Source organism: Vicugna pacos, chromosome 5, assembly GCF_048564905.1.
Source record: "Vicugna pacos chromosome 5, VicPac4, whole genome shotgun sequence".
In the NCBI taxonomy this organism is placed as follows: Eukaryota; Metazoa; Chordata; class Mammalia; order Artiodactyla; family Camelidae; genus Vicugna; species Vicugna pacos.
The window spans coordinates 21,703,505-21,720,777 of NC_132991.1; the positions used below are offsets into that span (position 1 = coordinate 21,703,505).

General features: G+C 33.2%; 1 long non-coding RNA gene across 4 annotated transcripts in view; it reads right to left on the reverse strand.

Moving 5' to 3' along the window:
- The window catches only part of LOC140696583 (uncharacterized), a 395,510-nt gene that overhangs the window by 21,581 nt on the left and 356,656 nt on the right, over window positions 1-17,273 (reverse strand). For all 4 annotated transcript variants that reach the window (XR_012073071.1, XR_012073070.1, XR_012073072.1 and 1 more), the window contains 2 exons: window positions 15,036-15,157; window positions 8,247-8,311 (listed from right to left, as the gene is read on the reverse strand). This is a non-coding gene — a long non-coding RNA (uncharacterized lncRNA). The remainder of the gene's footprint in view (window positions 1-8,246; window positions 8,312-15,035; window positions 15,158-17,273) is intronic.

Genomic DNA, 17,273 nt, shown 5'->3' on the forward strand with positions numbered 1-17,273 from the left:
GAGTTTCAAAGGATGAAAAAGAGTTTAGTTAAGCAAAGATAAAAAGGAAAAGTAATTTCATGAGCCAGGGTCACATGAAGAAGACACAGAGGTGAAAACAGAATAATGGTTCAGAAAAAGCTGGTGAAGGAAGAGGTTTGAAACAAAGAAGAATGAAAATGAGATCTTTAGGTGGCAGATCAAGTGGCTAAAATCATTTGAGAAATTACAATATACATATCTAATGAAAATCCTCCTTTGAAATATTTAGGCATGTGAGTGTTTCCTCCCCGTGTGTACTTTCATCAAGATTGCTTATTTGGAACTAAGAGGACTCATTAGGAAATACTATCATATTATTTCTGTTATTAAAGGGGTCTCCCAAATTGACCTCTGTCCCACTTTTTCTACTCATTTTGTGAAGCAGAAAAGCCTTGGAACACAAGAAAGTTTCAGACTTTTCCTGTGTAGTTGTTTCAGCAGACATCAAAATGCTCTGCAGATTAAAACAAGGTATATAGAAGTGCAGGGAGGGTGAATACAGCAGGATAAAATATAGCTCAAATTCATTTAGTCTTAGTCTGAAAAGTTAGCCAGAACTCTGATCTTGGATTTTACTTTTTTAAAAACAATCCACGATAACAATTTTCAATGACAATTACTTTAACATATGAAAACAAACACTCCAAGATGTTGTGTTAAGTGGTGAGTAAACAAAAGTGATGCATGCAGGGATATTATTCTAGAGGTGGTGGCGCCTTCGTCGAGAAATCTGTGTGTTTACTTTTCTGGTTAGAATAAACAAAATAAAATGTTTAGTAATATTTTATTTATATTAATAAACACATGTTTTCACATTTAAAGATCTTTGAATTCAAGAGGATTCTTAAAACTGATGATGGCTGACCAGGCAACAGTCATAATGTAGTTGTTATTGCCTCCGCATGCCAAACATTACTCATAGTTGTTCATATTGTCCTCACATTAACTGAGTTATGCATTGTTCATACGGAATGTGTTGTGCTTAATTGCTGCTTAAAATATCTTTAAAAAGATGACACTGATTCAGCGTGGAAACAAAATGTGTGTGAGCAGAAAAGTATGGCAACACAGCAGATTAATGTATGATTAAAAAAGAACTCCATGATAAAACAGAAATTCATTAATGATGCGTGTGAAAAAGTTTCTAGTGATTTTTAAAAAAGCATTGTGTTACACATGAATTAGCTATATTTCTTCTTTCTTGATGTTACTTAAAATAATGATGTCTTACAATTGATGATGTCTTAGATGTAGTGAAATACAATAGAAATATTTTTTCCCTAAACCGTGTTAATACAAAAAATACTGTCAGCTTTACAATGTCTAGGGCCATGTTTGAAAATTTTAAAATGGATCTTACTCTGTGCAATTAGTCTTAAGAAAGAACAGAAATTATCCAAACCTCATTTTCACATTGTAATACGATACTGAACTGCTAAAATAAACATGAAATTAGCAATTATTTTAAAATCAGAAGACGAGTTAAATGGTTTGCGTATACCGTATATACAAGCAATGCTTAAAAAATAAAATAATGAAAATCAAGAAGCAGTACAAGCAGTAAAATTATACTTTAACACATGAATCAATTGATTCTTTTCTTGGTAGAATAATAGAACAGATTGCCTATACATGCATTGCTGATAATCATACCTCAGTAATGTGGAATCATAGGATCTAACCTGAGTAGGTAAAATCCACATGTCTTTCACTGAATCTATTTTCTCGCACTACAAATCTTAGTTAAAATAGGTAGAAGAGTCTGTTTCCAATACAACAGAGTGAATACTGGATCTTCCCACAGTATCAGCTATAAACTCCAATCAATCCTGATGCAAATAAGAATTATAAACTCTGAACAAAATATGTTAAACAACTACCTAAAGGCTCTGGAATCCTTTTTCAGTAAAGGCAGTCAAATATTGAAAGGAAGTCAAAATTTGGAGTAAATAAAATATTGAAGTGAATGCCCCAGTTGTATTTAAGTTTCCCTGAGGGTGGCCATAGATAGTTACGGTTGTGATGGCAGTGTGGGAGGAGTACAATTCTGGAAAAAGAGTCTATTATCTATCTTGCTTGAGAATCAAGAGAAGGTAGTCTGGGCAATCAAAGCTTAACAGAGATTGAGAGGAAAACCCTAGAAAGGAGAGAGCCAAAGAAGAGGAGAAAGTCCACACGCAGACTTGGCGCTAATTTATAGCCAACCCCTGAAACCTGCATGAGGAAAACTGAAAGCAGCTTTCAGCTAAGGGTAAAAGCACTGAACTGAGATCCAAACTGCCATATTTTAAAGTATGTTATTTTAAAGCTTGAGTCTAAGCAATGTAATGGCCCAATAAAGCAAAAACATGCATACTTTTGGGGGCAATATTGAGAATTCATGGTCTATATAACATAATACATAAAACGTCCAGGATAAAACTGACATCCTTAACATATAGGAAGAAGGAACACATGACTCCGTTTTAAGAAGAGGCAATAAACTGATGCCAATCTTGAGAGGATCTGAATGCGGAATTATCAGAGAAGCTGATATAAATACGCTTAATGGTCAGGTAAATTAAAATATGCTCACTAAAAAATAGATAGGAATCAAAAGCAACCAAATGCAATATCTAGAGTGAATTTTGGAACTGAAAAATACAGCATCTGAAATAAGAAATTCATTAGTTTTACTTATTAGTAGAAGGGATATAATAGAAGAAAAAAATAAAATTGAAGGCAGATATGTAGAAATCATCCAATCAGAAGAAAGAAAAGATTGCAAGCTGTTCAAATCTTCAAAGACTTGAAGATTAATATCAGAAGTTCTCATCTCTCAAAAGGAGAAGAGGGAGCCACAAGGGATGACAAGATATTTATAAGGAACAGCGGTAGGAAACTATACAAATATGATGAAACACATAAATTCATAGACTTAAGAAGCTTATTAAAACCAAGGCAAGATAAATTTTTGTAAAAATCCACATTTAGGCACGTAAAAGTCAAATGCCTATAGAAAAAGTACATATTAAATATAGGGAGAATACAATCCCCAAACCATTACAGACTTCTAAACAAAAAACATGAACAATGGGAGACAATAGGAAACCTTTTGAAGTACTGAAAGGAAAACAAAACAAAACAAAACTACCAAGTTCAACAGAGAACTCTATGTTCAGTGAAAATATCCTCCAAGAATAAAGGCTTGGAGGCATTTTTCATACAAAGGCAAATTAAGGGAATTTGCGACCACCAGATCCATACAGGAATACAAGTCTAAAAGAAATTCTTCAGATTGAAGGAAAATATAGAAGAGGACACTTGAATATTCAGGAATGAATTATAAACAGTAAACATGTGAGTAAATAAAACTATATTTGCTCCTAGTTTATTTAAATTCATATACTTGCATAAAATAAAAGTTTTAATACTATCATTTGGAATTGATCATGTATGAGGGTCTAATACATTTGAAAACAGCAAGATAAAGAGTGGGCCTAGGTTAAAATGATTCTACATTTAAGTAAAGTGATAAACTATTAACTCTAAGTAGGCTATGAAAAGAAATAAAGATGGGTATTGCTAGTCTTATAATAATCAATAAAAAAAAATGTCAAGAGGAATAGCTAAGATGCCAAAATAAAAAAGCAAATTAAAAAGGAATGATTTGGAAGAAGATGAAAGTGGGAACAGAAGGAAAAAAAAAACCAAAAAACAGAGACCAAACAGAAAACAAATAATAAATTTTAGAATTACACTGAAACGTAACAATAATTATGTTAAATGGTAAAGAATTAAACAATAGAAAGTCAGAGATCATATTGGAGTAAATACACAACCTACCTGTTGCCTACACTTTAGGTATAAAGAAATAATCTCAAAATGCAAATAGTAAGCATAAGAAGGCTGGAATGACTACAATAAGATAAGATAAAATACATTTCAAGATAAAGAGCATTACCAAAGGTAAAGAGGGACATTTCAGAATCACAAAGGGGATCAATACTGCAGGTAGACATAACAATAATAAATGATTATATTTCTATAACACAGCCACAAAATACGTGAATCAAATTTGACAAAATTAAAGCAAGAAATAAGCAACTACTAAATCACAGCATATTTTAATGCCCATCTCTCAGCAATTGATAGAACAATTGGTCAAAAAAAAGTATAAAAAGACAGAGAGAATTGGAACACCATTCTTAATAAACATTTGATTGACCTAACTGACATTTATAAAATATCATACACAAAACTATAGAATACAAATTTCTTTGCGAGCACACAAATGTCTACCAAGATAGACAACATGCTGTTTTATAAAACAAGTTTCAATTTACTTAAAATGATTGAAATCATGCAAAGTATGTTCACAGATCACAAGGGTATTATATTAGGAATAAATAACAATGAGATGTCTAGGAAGCCACCAAATATTTGGGAATTAAATAATACATTTCTAAATAGTCTATTGCTCAAAGAAGATATCATACACAAAAGTAGAAAACACTTCTAAATGTATGATAATAAAAACGTAATACAGCTGAACTCTTAAACAACTCAGGGGGTAAAGGGTGCTTACCCTGCATGTTGTCGAATAGTTGTGTATAATTTATAGTCGGTCCTTCCTATATTCAGTCCCTCTTTCTCCACAGTTTCCCATCCACAGATTTAACCAACCTTAGATCATATACTGCAATAGTATTTACAACTGAAAAAAATTCCATGTAAGTGGATCGTACAATTCAAACCTGTGTTATTCAAGGGTTAATTGTACATCATTGTTTGTGAGATACAGATAAAATGGTGCTTAGAAGGAATATTTTAGCTTTAAATTAGTTTTCTTTAAGAAAAATAGCCTAAAACAATAACCTAATATTTTACCTCAAGAATCTATATAAAAAGAAGAGCAAACTAAGTCCAAGACAAGTAGAAGGAATAAAAAATAAATAAAAATAAGAGTAGAAACAAACCAACTAGAAGACAAACAAACAAAAAAGAAAATTAATTGGTTAAAAGCTGGTTCTTTGAAAATAATCAATAAAACTGATACACAACTAACTGGACCAATCAATGAAAATCAGAGAACACAAATCATCAATATCAGGTGTGAAAGAAGGATTGTCAATAAAAGATCCTATAGATCACCAAAGATCCTAAAGGATCAGAAAAGAATATTATGAACAACTTCATGCCAAGAAATTAGCAATTTAAATGACATGGACAATTCCTCCAAAGACACAGGCTCCAGCTAACAAGAATCACTAAAGATGTAATAAGTACCCAGAACAGCTAGTTCTATGCATACTAATGAAGGGTAATTCAAAACCAAAAAACTTTCCAGAAAACAAACAAAAACCAGACCAAAAAAATGCTCCAAACTTAGATGATTTCATTGGTAAATTCTATCAAATACTTAATGAAGAAATAATACTATAAAAACAGAAACAGTTCTACACAAACTCTTCCAGAAAATAGAAAGGCAGAGGAATGTTTTCCAATCAGTTTTATAAAAACATTACCAAAAGCAAATGACTTACAAGTAAATAAAACTACAGACCACGAATATTCCTTATAAATACAGACACAAGTAACCATAATCATGTATTAGCAGATCGAATATAGCAATATATATAGGTATATTAAAAAAGGTAATGACCAAGTGGGATCTATCCCAGGAATGCAAACATTAGGCCAAATTTAAAAATCAATCTCTAATTTTATCGTAACAATAAAATAAAAGATAAAAGTCTTGTAATCAATTTAATGGATGCAGTAATACTTTTTGAAAAGTGCATTAACATATCTCTCAGAAAAGTAGCAATTAGTAAGAACTTTCTCATTCTGATAAAGAAGAATTTAAAAAAATTACACAGGTACTGAGAAATGCCATCATAGAGTCACTACAGTAACATCATTTCGAACTCAAATACTACTGACAGAGACAGAACACTGGAAAAACACTCGTTTCTCATAGCTCTGTCTTGTGTACTGTTACGTTAGTCTACTCTTAAACTAACAATTTTACTAGCAAATATGTATACCTCTGTATATTCTTGACTTAAAATACCTACGCTCTACTTCCTTATCTTCATCTGTAAAAAGATACTAATAATAAAAATAAAAATTAAAAACAATAACAATCCTTATCTCATGGAGTTTTGTAGGATGAAATGAGTTAATTTACATGAGGTGTTTAAAATAGTACCCGACACATTATAAGTGCTTTGTGTTATTTATTATTAAAAATATACTATGAAACTGCTAATTACTTCTATATCACAGAATGTGGATAAGAATCCCACATATTATCTTTCGCTCAGATTGCTGACAGTTTAATGTCTCCAAACTTGTTGTTTGGGGGGGATTTTTCTTCCCTCATACTGATTTCATTTAAAATGATGATTTTTATTTATTATAACAGGGGAATCTCCTGAATAAAACTTTAGTGTCATCACTTCACATATTCATAATATTTACATTTAGTTGGTTGTAATCTGTCTGAGCTGTAACAAACATTTTGTGGACCCCAATATCACAGTAGCCACACTCTCAACAGCAATTGATGGAGAAGATTTCATAATGGCAGAGGACCAACGTTGAACACAAAAACATATAAATGAATTTTCATTTTATTCATCAAAACATGGACTTTAGGATAACAGAAGAGTACTGAATAATCATAAGAGGTCTTTACTCACCTCATACAATAAGTACATAATGTAAAGACTGTTATTTGCCTTTTGTAGATGAAGAAATAGAAAGTAGGAGAGCTTAAGTAATGTGTCCAGGGCTTTACTGCTAGCCTGGGAATGGATTCAAACTCAGGTCTGCTTGATTCCGAATACATTAATTTGCTATGCGTCATAGTAATGTGTCAGACGTATTACTCGGTAATCCTATGACCAAAATGCATTGCCTGTGCAGGGTCCCTGCAGTACCTGCATTCCCCTGGTGCCTGAGTCACACAGATCAAGAACTGGTGTTTTATACCACTGAGCACTGCATGCTTCATCTGACAATACATTATCCATCACACTCTGTAATAACACATGACTCTCACTTCACTGGCTTCCTATTGCCTGGTAAAAGTGATCCCTGAAAGCCTGCTTACCTTCACAACGTTTGAGAAAACCAGACTATGTCCCTCTTCTAAGTCATGCTTACTGTTTTCTGTTTCTTCACAGTAGGTTTCATAACATATATTGTAATGCCCCAGATCATTAAGTCTTTTGCTTGGAAATGCATCCAAGCAGCAGGTCCATCCCTCACCATTAATTATTTCCCTCCCTCTACTTCTCTATGGTTATTCACGTCATGCTTGTCTTTAACTAGGATTTTTAAAATTACTTTTTAAATTTGTCCTCTCTAGACACACCCTGACAATCAAAGATGTGCATTTACTCCCACAAGCTGAGAGCATGCAGTATATCCTTAAACTGTAGGACATTTTCTTTTTCTATTCAAGTTGGAAATGCATTATTTTACTTATAAAAGTAATTCAAGTAAGTAATATAAAACAGCTTAATCTGGAAAACATAAATCCCTCTGTTTTTTACCCTCACCTTCACAATAAGTAAATGCACATTTAAAATTGGAGAAATATGATTAAATTTCTATCTCAACATTTATATCTATTTCACTAACACTCAGCATAAATGAGAGTGCCACATTCTACATATACTTGATTGTATTGGCAGGGTTCAAAGAGGAAAACTAGAACCTCTAAATTTAGAAAAAGGAATCTGTGATACAGATAATGGAAGAGTTGAGAAACCAAATGGGATGGTGGGGAAATCTTGAGATTAGTAACAGCAGGAGGTCCCTGCTATTGCTTCTCAGACTGGATTGTTAGCATAGCAAGTGTGGAGCAGTGGGAGAAATGCATTTGGGTTGGTGGCCTTGGTGAGAGGAGTGTTTCTTTAATGTCACGGACATTGATTAGAACAGCTAGCACATGGTTATATAAAAAACAGACTGACTCGCATTTGGTTTCAGTATGGTTTTAAAATTCTCTTCACACAATGTACCCCCTGATTTTCAGCACTTAGTCATACTTTTACTGTCACTTTGCCCACTGGGTATGACTTGGTGGAGAGATGAGGGGTGGAAGAGGTGTTACCAGAGTTAAGAAGCTGGAGTTACCATCTGGAGTTACGTAGAGCCAAGGAGGCAGTGTCACTCAGCAAAGTTACTAACCTAAAGAGAGGGACAGAGAAGAAATAACCTGAGTCTCCTACCAGTTCATTCCTTTGGCAAATTCAGCGGGAAGGCAGCTGACATGGGTATCTTGGAGTCAGTCACCCTACAATGAAGAAGGAAGGAGAGAAAGAGAAAGAATGGACTTAAGAGCAAATAGGCAAATAACCAGTATACTTCCGATAGGAGATATTACCCAGCCTTTTAATATTTGCTACTCCAGCAGGGAAATAAGTATTGTTTTCTGTTGATTTGTAGATGGTTCAAACAATTTTAAATGTTTACTGGTCATTTGTTGTTTTTCTTTTTTTCTGATTGTCTGCTTATATTATTTTGTGAATTCTGCAGGGGTGAGGGGCATTTGTAGAATCTTGTGAAAAATTTTGATTGAATTTCTTTACCTACTTTATCCACTTTTTAATAACTCTTTGTCACATATACGTAACAATTTCTTCCATTTTGCCTTTAACTCTGTGTCACTGCCATTCAGAAATTTTAACTTTTATTTTGTCTTGTATGTCAATCTTTGCTACTGTGTCATTCTTTGAAAAGGTCTTCTGCACTCCAATATTATAAAAAACCCCCGTCTTCTTATATTCTTTTTATATTTTAGTGCTTCATTGTCCCTGCTTAATTCTTTAGTCCTTCTGAAATGGATTTGGGGACAGTGTCAGTTAAAGATTAAAATCCATTTTTTTTTCAAATCAGTATCTAATTTTCCCACCACTATTTGTTAATCTACCCTCTCTTTACTTATTTGAAATAGTACCACTGACATACTTAAATTATATTTTAAATGTTAAAGGTTAATAACTGTAACCTGCTAATTTTCTTTATTTTATAAAGGTAGTAGCTTTAATCACTGGATAATTAAAAATAATTTCAAATGGCCAACATGTCTTGAATATAATAATGTTAACTTTAGTTTTATATTTCTATTCTTGATAAATTGACTAGCATTTTTGTCATTAGCCCTGGATTGCTTTGACTGTTTTCTTCCTTTCCTTTTCATTCTTGCATAACTGTACAAAAGTTACACTTAGTGATGCCTTGTGACTCAAATATAAATAAAACAAAATCCTGATTATAAAAATGACATTAATTAAACAAAATTATTAAAAATTGCTATGGCAATTTAAAAAATATTCACAACAGCTAATGTCATATTTAATGGTGAAAGCTTTCCTCTAAGATCAAGAGTAAGACAGGATACTAACTTTCACTACTGCTGGTAAACATAGTACTAGAAATCCTAGCCAGAACAATTAGGTAAGAAAATAAAATTATAAGCAACCAAATTGGAAAGAAAAAGTAAAATTATCCTAGTTTACAGATGACATAATTTATATGTAGAAAAATCTAATGATTCCACTGAAAATCTGTTAGAATAAATAAATTCAGCAGTTGGAGGATACAAAATCAACACACATAAATTAGTTGTTTTTCCATACACTAACAAATGAACAACCTGAAAAGGAAGAAAACAATCCATTTACATTGCAAAAAAAAAAAATCCTAATTGAATCTATAGATTCAACGGAATTCCTATCAAAACCCAATGACATTTCTTGCAGAAATTTTTAAAAAATCCTAAAATTTAGATAGAATTTCAAGGAATTCCAAATAGCCAAAACAACCTTGAAAAAGAAAACCAAAGCTGGAGGACTCACACTTCCTGATTTCAAGCCTTACTGCAAAGCTATAGTAATCAAAAGATTCTCAAAACCACTAATTGTTAAGGAAATGTAAATCAAAACTGCAATGAGATACTACCTCATATCCATTAGGATGACAAAATAAACATAAATAACAAACGTTGGTGAGGATGTGGAGAAATCAGAACATTTTTGCAGTCTTGGTGTAAATGTAAAATGGGACAGCTGCTTTGGAAAACAGTGGTCTCAAAAAATTAAATCGATAATTAACATATGATCTAGCAATTCCAGTCCTTGAAGGGATATCTGTACAATCATGTTTGTAAGCATTATTCATTACAGCCAAAAGTGGAAGCAACCCAAACGTCCAGGGAAGGATGGATGGATAAATAAAATGTGGTATATACATACAATGGACTATTATTCAGCCTTATAATGGAAAGAAATTCTGACACACGCTACATGATGAATGAACCTTGATAACATTAAGCTAAGTGAAATCTTTCACTTACATAATGTACCTAGAATAGTCAAATTTGTACAGACAGAAAGTAGAATGTGGTTTCCAGGAGCTGAGGGGATGAGGAATAAAAAGTTATTTTTTATGGGAAAGAATTTCCATTTTGCAAGATGAAAAGAGTTCTGGAGATGGATGGTGGTGACGGTTGCAAAAATGTGAATGTAGTTAATGCCCTTGAATTAACCTGCCTAAGATGGCAAATTTGGTTATATATGTTTATCATAATTAAAAAACACATATTAATAAAATGATGTATTTGTATTCTTTGACACTGAGCCTATTAAGAAATAGAGCATCTTTCTTCTCCACTTGAAAATATGCTGGTCTTACTGAGTGACTTCTAACATATCGAATGCTGCAGAAGTGATGATGTGTGAATACAGAAAGACAATAAAGCTTCCATCAGGCTCTATTTTTGATATGCTCACCTTTGGAATTCTGCTGCCTTACTCTGAGAAAGCCCAAGCTATGAGAAGAAGCCATGATTAAATATATTGTCTATATTCTGGACAAAAGCTGGGCCTGTGAGTGAGAAATCTTTTGTATTAACACTAGCCTTAGCCAAAGTCTCTGAACGCAGTCATAGGAGAGAACCACAGAGAATTACTTACTTTTGACTGGTCAACCCCCAGAACTATGAACCATAATATTAACAGGTAATTATTGTTTTTTACACCACTATGTTTGTGGCAGTGTATTATGCAGCATTAACAATCAAAACAATTGCCAAGAACAGTCTATGAAATCAGAAGAACTAGTATTTGAATTTCAACCTAACCATTTACTAGCTATATGTGACTTTAGAATTGTCACTTCATGTGAAATTTGAGAGTAAAAGTACTTACTTCATAAAACTGGCTTGGTTATAAATGAGATGTTTATAAAATATCCCTTATGGTATCTGGAGCATAAGAAGACATCAATATTTTGTAACAGTGGTCAATATTGCTGTTATTAATTACCATAAAATTTGAGTGCATCCTTGTTAAAATAATATATGTGTGCATTTCTGTTAAAACTCCCCTTCCTTAATAAAAGGAATTTACTATTTCTAATATCAACTGTAATTCCCAAATTTAGTCTGAATTCCATTCCACCTGAAGACTGGATTATTTCAAATAATATAATTTTTCTACATGTGCAAGGCACAGAACTAAATTAGGTTTTATAGATTCTCAGTCTCTTATTTTCTGCAGGATGTTTAGGAATTCTTGGATGTCTGAATTTTTCAAGGAAACAATGCATTGCTCTTTATAGTCACCCAAACTTCATTAGCAAGATCTTGTTCCTTTTAGCATTAAACTTTAAAATAAGTATCTCTATAAATTAAAGTTTCATCTATTTAAAAGTTGGCCAGTTATTTAAACTAGGAGCAGGGAGAAAGGAAAGGTTTTCTTTAGAGCAGTTGCCTCGTTGTGTGTGTGGAGCATTATCAATCTCAAATTTTTTGAAGGCTTGTAAACTACAGAACCAGTAAAATTATTGCTAAGTATATAGAAACTATCTTTGTAAACAAAATCTCTGAAGATTGAGGAGTCTCCTTCTGGACCCAGTACAATGCAATGCAATGCAAATTGATCTATTTCCTTTTACTTCTTCTGTTAAAATATGAAATGGTTGCTACCACTTTCTTTACAAGTGGAGAAAATCATCTATAAGGAGCCGAACTCTGAATACTGTAATCACCAGCAAAGTTTTCTTTAGCATAAGAAACCATATTTTCTAGCTTCCTGATGATGATAAAAGACTAGAAATGATACAGTACTGTTTCTCTGTGGTTATGTAAAATGTTATGCCTTAAAATCCTATTTAAAATGTTGGGGGATTGTATATATTAAATGAGTTTGCATTGTTCCTTATACCTTCAGGTTTCTGTGTCAAATTTTTAGCACGAAAAAGATTATTATATGATCTCAAAAAAGAGACTTCAACTGTATTACATGATAATTCTATTTTTGTTTCAATATTAAAGCTGAGTCTATGCCATAGTAAGAGAACAAGGAAGTTCCATTTACATTTGAGAAGCAGTATTTGCAAACACAAAGGCACTGAAAAGAGAAAAAAGTCTGAGAAGCTATACTCCTCGTAAGAGTGTTTATGTAAGTCTGGTGGAACAAATTTACCTGTAAGAGCCACATAAATGCTTTACAAATACCTGTAAAGTTCAGTAGAAAGTCACAAAGCCCTTATTTTTGTGACAGTGATAGGCGAATGATAAACCTCTTTGCTATGTAAGGAACTTTGAGGCAAGAATAAAGTCTCAACCTTTAGAAAACTACTCTTTGCCTACATCCTTTGCTGTCGCTAATGTGCAAGCTATTACATCTGCCAAATTTCTCCTCAAGGTATGGCAGTCCCACATTTTCACTGCTCAGCTCATTTACCACTGTCTAGTTAACAGCCATTCTTTACTTTTCAGGCCTTTTCTTACTGCATTTTGCTTTCTATTGCACATCCCCACATAGGCAGTGAGCGACCCTGTAGCAGTGATCAGGAAAAGGGCTCTAATAGCTGGTGTGAAAATTCTGAGGCCAGTTAGCTCATAAGTCATCCTTCTCACACCCTTTCCCATAGCAAGGGCTGAAGATTTCTCCTTCCTGGCTTTATTCTGTAGTCCTGATCATGTTTGTGGTCTTTTAGGACAAACAAACTGTTATTCCCTTTCCATTCTGCCTTTAAACTGGGGAGAGGACAGTAGAGAGAGGGGAGGGGAAGACTATGATCAAGAGATACACATGGTAAAAGATAACTGTTTTCTTGAATCCATTGCAATTATAATCTTTAACATTGCTTTTAAACATTTAGATTGCTAAAATGATCATTATTCAAATGAGTTTTCAGAGAATGATCTTGAATACCTCAGCTTGTTGTATAATAATGCAATCCTCTGGGGTTTTGTTTAATAATAGGTTTTGAAAATATCCCTAAAAGTCTTTCTAAATTCTAAGAGGACAAACAAAAATACAGTAAATAATGTGTTTAATGTTTTTGGTGATTAGTAGATTAGTTTTATATGGTTTAAGTGTATTGCAGGGTTATATTTTTACATACACTAGTATTTTCACAAATAGGAATTTCTTATATAATTAATGTTTTTAGTATATTTTGTGTTTATTTGAAACAGAGCTAGAAAAGTCTCTGTTAATACTGCTACTGCCTAATCCACTTGCATATCTCCAGGGGTTTAGGAGGGTTTTTCCTTTTTACTACAGGAGTTCCTAGTCGGAGAAACTGTTTCATGATATATGCAGGCTTCCAGAAATCTATACTAAGCGCGATCAAAGAGTGCAAGGTCAGGTGTTCATTTTTCAAGAGAATTAATCTTAATTCTATATGAATCTCAAGAGGTTTGGGAAAAAAGACACATGTTTCCTTCCCCTGTGCCAGCACTCAGGGGAATGGGGTGGGGTGGGGTATGCCCTCCTTCTCTAAATAGCTGGTATTACAGTTGCTCTCAAAGTGTGTAAAACATAATATACTCTAACTCCCTGATTAGAAGCTGCAAGTATGTTGTTTTAACTTCTTCTTCTACAACACATATTTGTTAAAATTCCCATGCAGCAAGATCAATATCATAAGTTCAAGGATTTAGTGTCACAAAAACACATAATCCCCATTACTAAACATTTCCTACTGAACTTTCCTGTAGTTTTGGTTTCTAGGATCTAGTTGTTGTCACCTCTTTTAAAAGTTTGTTGTTGTTTGCAGGTATATAAATGATACATGAATATTAATTTTTTAAATTTAAACAGAAAAGAAGTCTAAATACTAAATGTTCTCTCCTATTTTCACCTTCAGCTATAAGTAAGAGAGAACCACCAACTCAGAATGGGTTAAATAATGAAAAGAAAATTTATTATGCCCTAGAACAAGATACACAAGTGAGAGCAAGCCTAAGACTGATGGATCAGTCAGCTCACTCATATCTTTAAAGGCTCAAGTTCTTTTCATCTGCCTGCTGGGCCATATTAGCATGATGGTATAGCACCCAAGTCAGCTCCAAGCATCACACCCATCACACACACGCATCCGGGAAGACTTGACAATGTTTACCAGAAAACTGACCCCTTCATGTGCATGTTCTTTTAAGTTCACAAGAGCTTTTACTAGAAGCCTTCATTAGACCTCCCTTCATATCCCATTAACCACTCCTAAATCAATTGCTGTCACATTGAATAGAATTAAACATGTCTGATACCGAGTAATCAGGACTGATCATGTGTTGAGGGAAAGGGTTGTCTTCTCTGAGCAAAAAGCTATAGGAAAGAAAATGGAGGCCTGAAAAAAAAAAAAAAGCTAGAGCTCTGCCAGCAGTGATGAAAAATAGAACGTTACAGACACTGTCAGACAGGGTACTTGGCAATAATCAATTGTTCACTCCAATTGGGTACTTTGAAAAGACTTAAATTTGGGGACTATTTACAAAAGTATGAATGGGGCTTAAGAAAACACACAAGGTGAACAAGTAGTTTAAAGTAGCAGGGAGCTGTTACCGTCCCTGGGCCTTAAGAAGTAAGGAAGAGGAAAAATTACTGGAAACCAGAAGTAGTGCCTGAGTAAAAATGTGGCTTCTATTAGAGAGAAGCATCTTACCTCTAGTGACTTGGCAAGGCGGAAGTCAGTGTAATGAATATCCCAACCTTATTTTAACTTACCTTAGATTATTTCCTGGCAAGACCCAAACAGAAGCAATGGTCCAAGATGAGGTCTGTGGCTGTAGTCCGTCCAGTTTAGCCTCTCACATCCAGAGTAGGCTGGAGATGGGTGAAGAGTAGATCTGGGAAGAAATTAAGAATATTTAGTACAGATATCAATAATGGTAATTATTTTTATGACTATAATAAATCTCACATATAACCTACTCTGCTATAGTATTTGTGCACCATTTATTTAAAGTTATATTTAATTTTTAACTAATATAAAATGGAGCAGTTATCCCCTTTTTATATATATGAGTGTCTTCATTAGTGAAATTACTGAAACAGAAGTTATGCAAATTTCAAATATTGCTATATATTGCCAAATTGCCATTTAAAAATGCTAAACCAATTTCTGCTCCCTCTATTTTCAAATCTTGTCAAAACAAGATTAAAAATTAAGTTAGTGACATTCTTATGGTAATTCTCCATCACTATAGATTCTGATTTTAAAAACTTTATTATTTATTAAAGAACACATTTTATTATCTCCTACTTTTAATTAGCTAAAATATACATAGACTTACGTAATTATATTCTGAATCACCCCAACCTGCACTACTTTCAAGAGCAATAACTTCACCTCCATTTCTAGACTTCAATTATTCACAAAATATTAGACATCTAAAAAGAGTTGAATAAAAATAATAAAACAGAATAATAAAATAATTAGTGGCTAATATGTATTGAGGTGTTGTTCTAAGAATTTTACACATATTAGCACATTGAGTCTTTAAAACTGCTCCATGAATTAGGTTTTCTTATTATCTCCATTTCATAGATGAGAAACACAGAAATCAGGAAGCAATATTGCAAAAAAATATTGGAAGTGAGAAATAGTTCCCAGAATCCTGGCTCTGCTACCATATCTTTAGAAACCATTGTTTGCTGCATAAACTGTTAACTAATTAAAACACTGAAGAGAGAGCTTTCCTACATTTTTTTCTAGATATTAAATTGACCCATTTATCTTTGTTTGACCAAAGCTTAGGAAAGCCTTCTTTTTTAAGAGCCAGGCTGCACTACCTGGATTAGTTTTGTGACTTCCACATTGGAAGGACTTTATTAGAGTCCAGATTAGAAATACAAACTTTTCTTCACCTCCAGCTGTGCACAGTCTGAGAGCAATCAGGTATTTTCTGCTTGCCTGGGAAATGCTCCCTAGATTGATACATGTAAAATTCCCTTTATTTGACCATTTTGATGATTGATACTTCCTTTATGTGAATGCATAACTACTGTAAGACTTGGGAATAAGGTCCTTTATGTGAGCTTACTTGATTTAAAAAAAATCTAGTACTCTACAGATGTCTTCTGAAAAAAGATGGCAAACTATGGATCTCAGTTTATGCATACAACCAGATAAATCTTACAGGCTTTGAAGAAAGAAAGGAGAGAAAATAACCACCATGCATTAGTTGCTAATCTGTTGTGGAAATTGTGATAAGGGCTTTTAGAAACATATGCCTTATATTTGTGTCCTCACAACTCATTATCCCCATTTTTCATAACTTACTAGTTATATATATATAACTCCATATCACTTCAGGTCTTCGGTAGAGTGGTCCAATTATGAAGACCAGTGTATTTGAAGAACTATCTTCTCTTACCATGAAGAGCAAAACCTTTCTTTGTATCTCTCTTTGACTATATAGAATGATTCAGTTACAAATGCAAAATAATTAGAAGCTTTCTACACTGAAGACTGAAAAGCAGCTATCTTGTAGGCTTACTGTATTTTCCTCAAACGTTTTTTTTTTTTCTGAGAGCATAGTAACATCCGATAAATAGTGATATATTAAAAAAAAAACTTTATCCCTACTATTAAAATAAGTTTTACCATAGGCGAGTATTCCATAAATATTTGTTGAATAAATGAGTGAAATGAAGAACAACAGAAGACAGCTTTGCAAATTCCTAGTTATATCCACTCTAGTGAGAAATGGCCACTCCTCCCCTCTCTTTCTAGCAGAATCTGAAATAAAAGTAGTAAATTTCCATTCTTTGAGGCATCTTGTTTATATCTGACAATTAGTATGTTTTTCCTACAAAACAGTTCTCATAATCTAGTTGTAGGTAAAATTCCTCTAAAATATCTGAGCTCTGCAGGTACGAGAGCTAATAAAACAGCTGCCAGACATGATATCTCTTCAGATAAACTAACTCACCTGAAAATAACTTCAATTTTTAGATTTT